Source organism: Vanellus vanellus, assembly GCF_965231255.1.
Source record: "Vanellus vanellus genome assembly, contig: HAP1_SCAFFOLD_38, whole genome shotgun sequence".
NCBI classification, from domain to species: Eukaryota; Metazoa; Chordata; class Aves; order Charadriiformes; family Charadriidae; genus Vanellus; species Vanellus vanellus.
Window position 1 is genome coordinate 2293155 of NW_028126614.1, and position 14651 is coordinate 2307805.

The window sequence follows — 14651 nt, forward strand, 5'->3', positions numbered from 1 at the left end:
CCCCTACCTGGGAACCCACTCTTTCTCGGTCCCTGCTGGCAGCTCCCGTGGAGGCTCCTGGCCCAGGACCGGCCCCGGTTTCCCCACTGCTCCACCAGCAGCCATGGGAGAGCTGGGGTGTCCTGAGTGTGTGAGCACCACTAGCTCTGTTGCTGCACTGGGCCAGGCCTCCAGGAAGTGGTAGAGGGAGCTCTGAGAAGAGAAGCTGCTCCTCAACAGGCTGCTGCAGTCCTCTGAGTTGGCCAGCGAGCACAGGCTGCAGGGTGCAGCCGCGCAACCGTGGGGTGCCCGCCGTGGGAAATGTTAAAGAAATAAAATGTTGGTCTCTATCCCTGGTGCTGTGGTTCCTCCTCCCATCCCGCGGCTGGGGCTGTGCCCCCCTCAGTGCCCGACCCAGTGGGACAGGCTGGCACTGCTGGCACCCACCAACCTGGGGGGGTGGTGTCGGGGGAGCTGGGTGGGCTGGAGAAAGGGAGGAAGCACCTCTTGCAACCAGCTGGGCCCTCTCCAGACACAAAAGCCTCCCCAGAGGCACCAGAGGGGACCCCCAGATCCTTGAAGGGCTGCCCCAGACACCCTCTGGCCTGCAAGAGTCCCCCCCCAGGACCCCATAAGGGCCGCCCAGGACCCCTTACGGACACCCCAGTGGCGTCCCAAATCTGGGTTCTTTACCTGCTGGGCAAGCCAGTAACACACTGTGTGGGAGCAGCCAGCCAAGCCGGTTTCAGAGCACCAGAGGTGAGAGGCAGGGAGCTGCCATCCCACTCAGCTCCATCCCCGCCGTGCCTTGGCTGTGCAGAGAGAACTTGGGGGCAGCTGCAAAACAGCTCAGCCCGGGCTTATCTCCAGATGGCACAGAACAACCAAAACCAAATGGCCCTTAACAATCAAAATGCCCCGAGTCCCATCCCACCGCTCTTCCCGTGACGTTGAGCGCCGGACATCACAAATTGGCAACAGAGACTTTGCTATGGCACCACCAGAGGGAAATATCCCAGACAGTGTAATCCACTCGGGCATAATCCTGCACCCTCACTGAGTCAGGAAATATAAACCGCAGGGTCTGGGGAGACAAATGGGGAATCCTCCAAGGATACAGCTGGCCCCTCGGAGATCCGTCCCCCCCATCCAGGACGCTGGAGGGGAGCATTTACAGCCGAGCATGGCCTTTCCTTTAACCTCTAGAAAAGCCGGCTTGTGCTAAAAAACAAATGTTCCCCTCCCGCCCCGGGCCCCTCTGAAATTAATTAAATAAATAAATAAATAAAATCCTTACAAAACTTAAAAATCGCCGTTAGTTTCGTTAGTGTTACATTAATTCTAAAAACTGATGAGCCGCTGCGCTGTGTGCCGCAGCCCAACCTCCCCTCCTCAATGCTGGGCGAGCTCCTCTGGCCGTGCCTGGGATGAAAAATGGGTGGCTTTTAGGAAATAAAAAATAAAATAAAAAAAAGAATAATGAAACCTCTCTTTCTCTCTCTCTCTGCCTGTGTTAGTCCAACTAAAGGGATAGCGTCGGGAGGCGAGGGAGGAGGAAGGGGGAGGCTGTGGGATGGAGAGAGCCCTCCCCGTACCCCTCGGCTGTGCATCCTCGCAGCGCCGCGGGGAATGGGGGGGGTGGGGTGTTTGGGGGGTCTTTGGTTTGCACAGGGTGGCCGTGGTGGGGGCTCAGCCCCATCCTTACAGTGCTGGGGCGCACGGGGCTACCAGGCACAGGGTCCCTCCCCCAGTGAGGTGCTTTGGTGCGTTGAGGTGTTAGATGGGGTGGCACCAGCCCATGCCCGCCCCGGGAGGGGGGACACCACCTCTCCGGTGGCACTGGATGGGTGGGAGGGAGGGAGGGAGCAGAGCTGTGGGAGCCATGGAGAAAGGCGTGGGGGTGTCCCTCATCGTGGCAGCCCCCAGCAGCCCTACCCCGCCACACGGCCACCCCAAGGACACCCAAGCCCCATCTTGGTCCTCTCCCTCTTGGGTGATGCCCTTCCACCCACCCCGGAGGTGCGCTCCTCTCCTGCGGGGGGGACGCCCAGCGCTCGCCTGGCTAGAGAAGCACCAGGGGGGGTGGTTAGGGGTCATCTGAGCTTCCCAGTTACACGGGCGTAATTAGTGCACCATTAATAACCATTAGTAACCACTTTGGCTCTGCTAACCAACTGCGGCGAGGCCCCCACCCCGCTTTAGCGCAGGCTTTGTGATGCCAACACCTCCCTGAGCCACTGGGTAAAGCGACGCCTGGCAAAAAAACACCACCCCCCAAAAATACCCCACACCACACCCCCCACTCCCCATCCACCCCTTCTCTCCTCATCACAGCCATGGGGCAAACTGCCCCCCCGCCCCCCCCCCCCCCCCCCAAATCTCAGCTTGGCCGTTGTTATATGTTGATCTCACAAAATTGACGTGAGACAGAGTCAATTAAAATTTGGAGTATTTATTAGCAAGCAGCAGCAAGCAAAACAGCGCTGGGCAGCCCGGGAGTCTCACTCCACCGACGGCGCGCGCCCAATGCAGCGGCCTTCTCAAATATATATATGGTACTTTTTACATAATCATAAGATCTCTTAATACGGCTATACATATGCATAACCTATCCCCGCTTCGTATTAAAATTAGCTTTAAGAAGTCATTTTCATAAACTCCTCCTAACTGCGCTTGCGCAATGCTTTGTGGTGGTGGTCGCTGAGGGTCTTGAGGATGAAGGCTGCAAATTCTTCTTCATCACTTCAAGTAACCTTTCGTCCCCACGCAGACTCAGTTTTTCTTTTTTTGTCTCTGTCCAGACTGCAGGGTTGGTTTCAGCCGCTTTTCGAGGCCTTCTTTTATTCGTTATCAGGAGCTGTCCTTGGCAATGCCTCAAGACTTCTTGCTTCGTCCATTTTTTATCAGGCCTGTCTTTTAGGTTATGAATTACTACTAGTTAATTAGTACTATATCTTTGACTTAGTCCCCCCCTTTTTCTAAAGAGCTAGTAAATTCTATAAGGATTCTTCATCTAACATTTTCTCAAAGTATTTATCCAAGTGCTATAGGTATCTCTAAAACTCTGGCAGTACTAAACAAACACCTTTAAAATTCCACAAATTAATATCTTAAACACTAGTATTGCCAGTGGTCTTGGGGTGAAGGCTCCTTTCCTTCAAGTCTTTTCACAATTTATTATACTTTGTCTACATAACTTGACCTTGCGGCTTAGCCTTGCCTGCACAATCATGCATATCCTGTTTACACAGTAAAATGTTGGCCATCTTGCCACCTCTTGTTAAGCAGTTGCCTTCTTGTGGAAATGTAAGTTTTTAGGTTTGGTGAACAAACGATACTGAGTTTATCACAGCGGGGCTCGTCCTCCTTTTTGTCTCGCCTCTTCCTTATCGTCAGAGAATCTTAGAACGGTTTAGGTTGGAGAAACCTTAAAGATCATGTACTTCCTACTCCCTACCATGGGCCGGGACACCTTCTACTAGACCAGGTTGCTCAAAGCCCCATCCAACCTCGCATTGAACACCTCCAGGGATGGGGCAGCCACAGCTTCTCTGGGCAACCTGGGCCAGTGCCTCACCACCCTCAGAGTGCAAAATTTCTTCCTAATATCTAGTCTAAATCTCCCCTCTTCTAGTTTGAAGCCATTCCCCCTCATCCTGTCAGTACATGCCCTTGTCAAAAGTCCTTTTCCAGCCTTCTTGTAGGCGCCCTTCAGATACTGGAAAGCTGCTATAAGGTCTCCCTGGAGCCTTCTCTTCCCCAGGTTGAACAAGCCCAACTCTCTCAGCGTGTCCTCACAGGAGAGGTGCTCCAGCCCTCGGATCATCTTCGTGCCCTCCTCTGGACTTGCTCCAAGAGGTCGATGTCCATGTTTAGGGCTCCAAAGCTGAAGTCTCCAAAGAGTCCATGTGGGGTCTCATGAGAGCAGAGTAGAGGGGCAGAATCACCTCCCTTGATCTGCTGGCCATGATTCTTTTGATGCAGCCCAGGATGCGGTTGGCCTTCTGGGCTGTAAGTGCCCATTGCTGTCTTGTGCTGAGCTTCTCATCCACCAACACCCCCAAGTACTTCTCCTCAGGGCTGCTCTCAATCCGTTCTCTGCCCAGTGTCTCTTTGTGCTTGAATTGCCCTGACCGTCGTGCGGGTCCTTGCACTTGGCCTTGTTGAACTTCATGAGGTTTGCACAGGCCCACTTCTCCAGCCTGTCCAGGTCCCTCTGTGTGGCATCTCTGCCCTCCAGTGTGTTGTCCACTCCACACAACTTGCTGTGGTCGTAAAACTTGCTGAAGGTTCATGTGATCCCACCATCCATGTCACTGACAAAGATGTTAAACTGTACTAGTCCCAGTACTGACCCCTGAGGAACAGCACTCATCACTGCTTGCTACTTGGACATGGAGCTGTGGACTGCAACTCTTTGAATTGTGACTGTCCATCCAGTTCCTTATCCTCTGTCCATTGGTCAAATCCATGTCTGTCCCGTTTTGAAACAAGGATGTCATGTGGGACAGTGTCAAATGCTTTGCACAAGTCCAGGTAGATGACGTATTGCTCTCCCCTGATCCACCAATGCTGTAACGCTGTCATAGAAAGCCACCAAATTTGTCAGGCAGGATTTTCCCTTAGTGGAGCTGTGTTGGCTGTCACCAATCACCTCCTTATTTTCCATGTGCCTTAGCAGAGTTTCCAGGAGGATCTGCTCCATGATCTTGCCAGGCACAGAGGTGAGACTGACCGGCCTGTAGTTCCCCGGGTCTTCTTTTCTACCCTTTTTAAAAACGGGGGTTATGTTTCCCCTTTTCCAGTCAATGGAAACTTCACCACACTGCCACGACTTCTCCAATATGATGGATAGTGGCTTAGCAACTCCATCTGCCAGTTCCTCAGGACCCATGGATGAATTTCATCAGGTCCCACGGACTTGTGCACCTTCAGGTTCCTCAGCTGGTCTCGAACCTGGTCTTCTCCTACAGTGGGTGGTTCCTCATTCTCCCAGTCCCTGCCTTTGCCTTCTGCAACTTGGGCAGTGTGATCAGAGCCCCTCTCAGTGAAGACCGAGGCAAGAAAGTTGTTGAGTATCTCAGCCTTCTCCATGTCCCGGGTGGCCAGGTCTCCCGTTCCCTTCTGGAGTGGGCCCACATTTTCCCCAGTCTTCCTTTCGCCTCCCATATATACCTATAGAAGGCTTTCTTGTTGCCCCTGACACCCTGGGCCAGATTTACCTCTATCTGGGCTTTAGCTTGCCTAACCTGATCCCTGGCTGCTCAGACAATTTCTCTGTATACCTCCCAGGCTACCTGGCCTTGTTTCCACCCTCTGCAGGCTCCCTTTTCCTGTTTGAGATTGTCCAGGAGCTCCTTGTTCATCCACGCAGGCCTCCAGGTGTTTTTCGCCTGACACCCTCTTTGTCAGGATGCATCGCTCCTGAGCTTGGAGGAGGTCGTCCTTGCATATAAGCCAGCTGTCTTGGGTCCCTCTTCCTTCCAGGGCTTTATCCCACTGTGCTGCATCAAGCAGATCCCTGAAGAGGCCAAAGTCTGCTTTCTGGTCCTTCTCCCCATCAGCTTAACCTGAATGACCAGGTGTCACTGTGCTCTGGGATTGCCCTGGCATTGCCAGCTTTCTTTGCCAAACACTGGGAGCTACTGCTTGCGACTTCCAAGAGAGGTGGATGCCTGTCACACAGTAAGGGTTCTTTGGGTATCGGGCGATAAAACAGCAATGGTCTATGGACCAAGTCTGATAACCTTATTATAGTAATATAAGTTCACAATCAATATAATTAAGACTGAGCGGAGCTCAAACAATCTAGGCATGAGTGAAAGTGAGAAGGGGAAACCTCACTTGCCATGTAGGCAACATACAACGGTGTTAACAATTAAACTTACCCACTTTTGAGCAACAGTCGGGGAAACTGTTGATTATTCATATTCTCCATCATAATGTAAGGGTATCTCCTTCGCTGGGCAGTAGCTGTGGACCAGGCAACAAGAGCTGCCCGGAGTCAGCGTTGGGGTGCCTTTCTTATGGGATTGCCCCTTCTCTGTTCAGTCTTATTATGGTCAACTGGTTGACCAAGACATGTCCTTTACGTACACAGCTGGATGTGTCTCAAAAGGGTTGGTGATCCACAAGTAGTTCTATGGGGATGGTCACCAGTTTCTGTGTGCGAGTGGGTCCGTGCAGCTATGGTGAGCAGTGCAAGCACGGTATGTAAGCGCTTTCCACTGTCCCATGCCATACCCAAGGTCGTACCAAGTGTGTGTCGCCACACTCCCCGCCTGATGGCATGGGTAATGGCGTGATCCAGTGGTTGGGTGGCAGCCCTGCAGGGAGAGGCTGTGAGCCTCTCTGGCATCTACACGTGCGAAATGGCTGGGTGTGAAGGGAGAGATGGTGGAGGAGGAGGAGGACTTTCCCAAGCGAGGGGCAAACGTGAGATTAATCACTGTCTGTGTTCGATCGTTTGGTTCTATGGCATAAGGCAAAGCAACACTTAATCACAATCCAAACAAAACTTAGTAACAGGATCAAGAATATTACAATAATAAGAGTTTCCATTGACATTTTTTGCAAATGCTCATTGACATTTTTTGCACGAAACTGCTCAGAAAGTGAAAATCTGCCTCCTTGTTGCAGGGTAAGCATATCGAGTACTAGATGATGTTCTTCTGCTCTCAAAGCTAAAGAAGAGTGTTCCTGTTGCAAGGCTACAGTGGCGTCTGCTGTGCCATTGTCTGTGCCTTCCATGGTAGCGGAGAGATTTCTGAGAGCTCTTTCTAGCTTGTTTGCCCTGAGTCCGGGAATTAAGCTTCTGATTAAAAGTCTCCACCCACAATCTCGGGGGATTCCTCATATACAGGGATGAAGAGGTGGAGTGTCAGATGTACACATGTGGCATGGGCTGCGTTCACCCCCACGCCTCCCACTGCAGGAATGACCGCAGGCAGACACACTGTGAACCAAACATCAAACCTTTAATGAATTAAGAAAGAGAGAGAGATGTGGGAGAGGTCTGGGGTTGGAGTGGGTGGGTGCGGGTCACATGCGGTGGGGATCCGTGCTCCATGCCTTCTCTATCAGCCCATGAAGAGCGGCTGGGGGGGGTGGGCCACTTTGCCCCCCTGCATCCCCCAGGGTTCTGGGTCGCTTGGTGGCCATGGTGTTGCCATCAGATGCCCTCTGCTTGTTGCTGCCCATGTGCTGCCTGCTGCTGCCCACTGCGGCACCGTCCTGCTCCGGTGTCCCCTCCCACAGGGGTTTGGAGTGTTTTTCCACCTGGCACACCACCGTCTTCTTCCTCTTCTTGGGTGGGATGTTGTCCCATGGGGAGGTCTCTTGCGTCCTGGGGGTGCCGTGTGGCGTGGGGCGCTTGGCCTGCTTGCCACCCACCTCTCCCGATCTAGGCACAGCCTGGCAGGAGACAATGGCTGGTGGCAGCAGCGAGCAGGTCAAAACCTCACGGGGCTGCCTCCTCAGCGGCTCCTTCAACAGTTGGGCCATGCGGGGTGGCCAGTGCTGGGGGACAGCCGGGGGTCTGGCCAGGGTTCTTGGCAGCAGGTGACGGAGGGTTCTCAGCAGGGGACTCTCTGGAGGACCCTTCAGGGGATCCTTCCAGGGACTCTTCACAGGACTGTCCTTTAAAGTCTTCTCTGAACTCTCCGCAGAGCTCCTCTTGGAAGTCTCCAAAGGACTCGGTGTCAGCCAGGTGGGAAGGTCTGCCGCCACCCCACCCTGCTTCCCCTTGGGGTCCTGCAAGGGGGTGTCTGGCACTCCCCAGAAAGGGTCATTATCTCCAAGCATTGCTTGCACCAGGCAGTCCTTGGAGCAGTCACCCTCCACCCTAGGCTCCAAGAAGTCCTGGACTTTGTTAAAGGAGGTGGAGCAGGCAAAGCTGTCGGGGTCATCAGGGAAGGTGTTTTTGCCAACCGCCAGCATCACCGCCACCACTAGCTCCTTGTTGCAGCCGCCCTCTGCCCTGTGCTCCAAGAGTTGGGGAGGCTTGTTGAGGGAGGTGGTCAATGTTCTTTCACAACATCTCTTTATTCATCTCCTTCATGATGACCAACCGTGGCCTCTACGGCCAAGGGAGCACCAAAGTGGTCTTCAGCGCCAGACAATGGCCTGGAGGTGGTCCCCTCGCCCACCGGCTGGACCAAACCAGGGGTGTCCATGGAGGGACAGCTTTGCTGGTTTTGCTGCCTCAGGCTCTGTGGTGGCCGTTGGAGGGCCCCGTAGGTGGGCTCCTCGAGCAGGCTGACTCGGAGCTCGTTGCTGATAATACAGCTATTACAGGCATTATGAAGGCCGAGGCTTCCTGAGGATGGGAGGACTTGGCCTTCACCGCCTTCAGCGCTGCGCGTTTGGTGAGGTTTTTCTCCACTATTCCTTCTCCTTCTCTTCCTCCTTCTCCTTCTCTTCCTTCTTCTCCTCGTCCTTCTCCTTCTCCTCCTCTTTCTCCTCTTTCTCTTCCTCCTTCTCTTCCTCCTTCTCCTCCTCCTCTTCCTTGTCCTCCTCTTTCTCCTCCTTCTCTTCCTCCTTCTCCTTCTCTTCCTCCTTCTCCTCCTCTTTCTCTTGTTCTTCCTCCTCCGTAGTGCTGAGTTTTTGCTGCCTGCTCTTGGCTCTGCTTCTGTGCTTGTCCTTTGGGCATGGCTTTGCCCTTGGGTTGGCTGGTCACAGGCTGGTTTATGGCGGAGGAGACCCTTGGGACCACCAACCGCCACCTGGAAGGACACAAAGGGAGAGGTCTACCTGAGGATGCAATGGGTCTGGGGCCGCTTTCTGCCCCTCCCCATGAGCCATGTGCCTCCTCACATAGCCACCAGCAGGTCGGCTGAGGAAACCCCCTGTGCCGGGACCCTCATCTGACACACAGCTGTCCCCATGTCCCCAGACCACGCTGGGGCTCTCCTGAAGAGCTGGAGAACAACCAGCCCTGTGAAACGGGGGTGTTCCCAGCAGCCCCATCCCACCCCTCCAGGTGCTGCCTTCACCACTGTTGGGTGGTGATGGCCAAGGAGTGTTCAGGGCTGGGGAATGGGCTCTTGCTGGGTCAGAAAATCATGGAATGGTTTGGGTTGGAAGGGACATTTAGAGGTCCATGTAGTCCAACATCCCCCGCCGTCATCGGCAGGGCCACCTTCCAGTAGACCAGGTTGGTTCCAGCCCCATCCAACCTGACCTTGAACACCTCCAGTCAGGCTGATGGAACGGTTTGGGTGGGAAGGGACCTTTGAAGGTCCACGTAGTCCAACACCCATGCCATGAGCAGGGAGGTCTTCAGCCAGATCAGGTTGCTCAAAGCCCCATCCAACCTGGCCTGGAACGTCTCCGGGGATGGGGCATCTGCCACCTCTCCGGGGAAAATGGCCCCATGCGGCCGCCCGCCCTGAGCCTTCAGCCTCACCTGGCCAGAGACCTTGTCCTCTTCCTCTTCTGTGGCCCTGAGATTTCCCTGAACTGTGACGTTTCGGTTTGAGTCAGGCTCGGAACCAGCAGGAAAGGGAAAACCAGGAAACCTCACTGGAACCAGAAAGGAGACACCTCCTCAGAAGAGCATCGCTGTGACGCAGGGGGTGCTCAGGCCTCTTCCCAAAATGTCCGAGGGGTGGACATTCTGCCCCTCTCGCAGCCCCATCGTGTCCTCCCCAACACCAGCACCATTTCCAATTTCTGATTTCATCATCATCATCATGGTCAGGAAGGAGGAGCCGGGTGATGCCGGGGAGGGGACAGGGACTAATTTTTTGGGGGTAGGTGTCATTTCTGAGGGGAAGAGGGGGAGAAGGCCTTGGCCCACCATCCTCCCACCGTACCCTTGGGCACATCCCACCCTGGGGCTCTGTTTTGGTGATGCCAATGAATCGTTAGGACAAAAAGCCCTCAGGAGTTGGCCTGAAGCTTTGGGACAAGTTGGAGCCTTTAGGCGCTCAGCGTCAGCCATTTCCCCACAAGATGGCATAAGTTAGTTGCCCGTCCCATGGAGAGGAGCTGGGAGCTGCTTTACCTTTCCCACCTTGCTGAAGAGGTGGCAAACTGTCTTTTCTCATCTGCTCGTCCTCACCAGGGACTTGTCTTGAGGTCTTGAGGAGAGCCCTGGGTGGGTGTTTGGGCACACACTCCATCACAAATCTGGAAAGAAGGAGAAGACACCCACGTGACCCATGGCACCACCAGCACTTGCCACTTGCTGCGGCCACCTGCCCGCAGGCAGGGTATGGCATTGCCATGAAGGCCATTGTCTTCCCAAGTCTACCACATCCCATCCCCAAGGACAGGCCTGGGAAATGGAGTCGCCCAGCAAAGAAGTCCAGGCCACCACGAGAAGAAATGTCACCCAAATTCCTCTGTCTTTCCCCTCAGAGCCGCCTTATGGGAGTGACTGCGGCCTGGGGACATCATCAAGAGTCGCCGCCTGGTGTCCCCAGAGGAGGACACCCATGGTAGCACAAGGAGGAGATGCTATCTTGGGCATTGGCATCAAAGAGCGGCTACAGCCGCCAACGTACTCACTTGGGAAAGAGGATGACATGGCCGGAGAAACTCAGTGAGGCCACGGGTACCACTGGGGACACAATCATGTCCAGCAGATGGGGGACCTGCAATGGAGGAACACAAAGATTCAGGACATCCTCAACGTGGTTGAAGTACTCCACAGTGGAGGATGCCAAAGACAGCAGGACATCCTCAATGTGGTTGAGGGTCTCAGTGTTGGAGGAGCCCAAAGATGGCAGGACATCCCTCAACGTGGTTGAAACACTCCACACTGGAGGAGGCCAAAGATGGCAGGACATCTTCAAGGTGGTTGAAGCACCCCACGTTGGAGGAGGCCAAAGATGGCAGGACATCCTCCACATGGCTGAGGCACTCAGTGTTGGAGGAGCTCGAGGCAGCAAGTGTTGGCAGGACCATAACTCTCACCTGGACCGAGTGGCTGAACGTGTCCTGAGGGACCCCACACAAGCAGTGCCGGAACACTGCCGTGGGACCGCACGCGCCACAGAGAAACCGAAACGCTCACCTTGAAGGCAACCTTCTTCAAGTTCTCCTTCCCAGACAGCCTCTCCAGAAAGTCGTGGTAGAACTTCATGCGCACCTTCGTGCCTTCAATGAGGAGCACCCCCACCTCCCTCAGGATGAGGGCCACATTCTCCCCCTTCCCCAGGCAGTGTGAGAGGAGGGTCGTGGTGCCTTGGATGCAGTCCACCACTTTCTGCCGGGACACAGCGGCTGCCACGGCCACCTTGGAGTACTTGAGGGACTCCAGCTCCTTGTTGCCTGGAAAAACCACAGAAGGATGGAGATGCTCACCCGGTGGCCTGTGTCCTACAGCTTGTGCGTCACAATCATTGCATTGCCCCAAAAAAACTCAAAACCACTCAATTTTTGGACTTTGGAGTTGCTTCAGAGAAGATGACCATGCAGTCAGCCATCTTACCGGGCAGGTAGTCCTTGTTGTCCATCAGGTTGTGGACAACGGCAAGGTTCCTGGCCAGGTGGAATACCGGTTTCTGGATAGTCAGGGTTTCATCTCCGACCTGGACGCGTTCGGGGACAGTGCTGAAGGAGCCGAGGGTGGGAATTCGGACGCCCTGCAAGTGGACGAGAAGGGTGGGAGGGTGAGGAATGGCCAGAGGGAAGATCTGGAAGTGACCTCCCCCATCCAGGGATGGTGCTTCAGGCTGGATCCTGCCCTCTCCAACTGTTCGGAGGCATGAGCTGGGCGGTGGGGAGAACTTTGGGGAGGAGATGTTGAGTCCTTCCCCTCCTCAGGAGAAAAAAACAGCACTGGAGTTTGGGCAGAACCAGGACAAGGACATCCCAGGGGGTCTCCAGTGGCCAGGATCAGCCCTACCAGAGGTGACACCAACATTGCACAGGCCCCGTTTGGCTGTCAGGGGGGACGACGGGGTGAGGTTCCTGTTTTCTGAGGAGTTGAAGGGTGACAGCAGGCCACGCCCCAGGGGGATCCCACCACCCCTCATGGTGGATGAGGAAGACGCGGGTGTTGCACCACCTTGTGGAGCAGGAGTTGGTCTTGAATGTAGCCAGCCACTGCATCCCAGACGGCCGTTCGCTCTGAAAAAACAAAGAAGAACCAGGTCAGGCCCCATCTCCACCAGCTCTCAGGTCCACCCCAAACATCTCCCCCTTGAGCCGCGACGCAGTGGCAGACGCCAAGTGTCATGGCTGGCTCCAAAATGGTGACAAGCCCTTGAGTCTTGGCTGCCGGAGAGGTGGCTGCAGTTGGCCGTACCTTCAGCGGTGACGCTGGACATAGCGAAGGTGTGCTCCATCCCATCCCAGAAGTCCATCTTGGTCCGCCTCACGCTGGTGGGTCGGTTCTTGGTGGCAACAGCCATGTTGGAGGTCGTCTTACGGACATTCCTCCAAAGTGTGGGACCCACCACCCGGTGGGCCCTTTTATACCCCCTGCTCTGAGTGGGTGTGTCATGCACCACTTGTGACATCAGGGTGACATGTTCATCGCTGATTGACTGACCGTGGTGACACGGCAACCGCCAACCTGCTGCCCTCTGGTGGGGTGGCCATTAGCAGGGAGAGCTTCAAGCAGCTCAGGATGCTCCAAGCCCCAACCAGCCTGACCTCGGACCTTCCAGTCATGGACCCACAGACTGGTTTGGCTTGGAGGGGACATTTGAAGGTCCATCTCGTCCAACCTCCCCTGTCATCGGCAGGGACATCTTCCAGTAGAGCAGGTTACTCAACGCCCCATCCAACCGGACCTTGGATACATCCACTCAGACCCACAGAATGGTTTGCATTGGTTGAGTTGGATTTTTGGGTGGTTTGGGTTCCAACAGACCAGGTTGGTCCCAGCCCCGTCCAGTCTGACCTTGAACCCCTCCAATCAGACTCATAGAAGGTTTGGGTTGGTTGAGTTGGATTTTTGGGCTGGAAGGTTTGGGAAGCAGTAGAGAGGGTTGGTCCCAGTCTCATCCAGCCTTACGTTGGACACTTCCAGTCATAGACCCACAGAACGGTTTGTGTTGAAGGGGACCTTTGAAGGTCCATCCAGTCCAACCTCCCCATCATTGGCAGGGACACCTTCCAGTAGACCAGGTTGGTCCCAGCTCCATCCAACCTGACCTTGAACACCTCCAACCGGACCCAAAGAACAGTTTGGATTGGATTTCTGGGTGGTTTGGGTTCCAGTAGACGGGGTTGGTTGCAGCCCCATCCAACCTGACCTCAGACACTTCCAGTCATGGACCCAAAGACTGGTTTGGGTGGGAGGGGACCTTGGAAGGTCCATCCTGTCAAATCCCCCAATCACTGCAGTGGCCGAGAATAAAAGTAGTGCCACGAGTGGGGCGGGTGCTGCTGCGTTATTGTATCTCATCCTATTGTATTATTTTATCTCTTTCGTTTATTTTGTTTTTTCCTTTATGGTATTTTATTTTATGTTATTTTATTTTGCTCTATTAATTTTATTTTTCTTTATTTTATTTTATTTTATTTTATTACTTTATTTTACTTTATATTTGATTTTACATTTTACTTTATTTTCTTTTACTTTATATTATTTTACTTTATTCTCCTTTATTTTCTTGTACTTTATTTTCTTTTACCTTATTTTCTTGTATAATTTTATTTTACATTATTTTACTTTATTTTACTTATTTTTTTCTTTTTCTTTATTTTATTTTCTTTATTGTATTTTCTTTTACCGTATTTTATGGTATTTTATTTTTCTTTGTTATTTTATTCTATGTCATTTTATTCTTTATTTTACTTTAATTTTATTCTATTTTACTTTATTATACTTTTATTTTATTCTATCCTATTCTATTTATTTTACTTTATTTTACTATTTCCCCCCCTCCCCGTCCCCTCAGCGGCCCCACATTCCCCCCTCCCCTTCCCGTGACACGGATTTGGCCGTTCCAGACTGTCCAGGATGGGGGCAGGGGGAGGGGTCTTGGAACAGGGCAAAAAAAATCCCGTGGAGGGAAACCCGTGACCCCCCCCGCAAGTACATCCCCCACCCCCAAAACCCATCCCCCACCCAAATACACCTCCAAAAATTACCCCCCACCCCCCCAATCCCATACCCCACCCCATGACCCCCACCCGAATGGGGGAGGGGGGAAGGAGGAGGAGGGGGCGGGGCCACGCTTGGACCCACCCCCCGGTGGAAGTACCATGATGGGGGGGGGAAGGGCAGAGGGGGCGGGGTCTGTGCTTACGAGGCTCCGCCCCCCCGAGGTGGGACTGGTCAGAGAAGCTGTCCCCGGAGGTCTGACACAGCAGGGACACCCTGGCTCCACACCTCCCCAACCCCACCATGTCTCTCCTCAGCCCCCTGGGACTCGCCTCCCTCTGCCTCCCATCACCCTTCTCCACCGCACTCTGCAGCTGGAGGTTACAGCTCCTTTGCACCAGCGCCCACTGCTTTCCTTAGAGACCGGGCGGCACAAAGGCAAAGAGGGATTCTTCCGAGTTTTGAACGAACAGAATGAAACTGATAAGATTTACCCTTAAACCAAAACACACTCCTCAACTGTATGCCACGTACAAGCTGCCACCAATGAGCTTTAACTCCCACAAGGCATAACCGTGGAAGAAATGTTTTTGCCAGAAAACAAATTGAAAGATAAGCACAACTAAAGCGTTTTCTAAACAGAGAATTCAAGAGACTAGAATTCAAG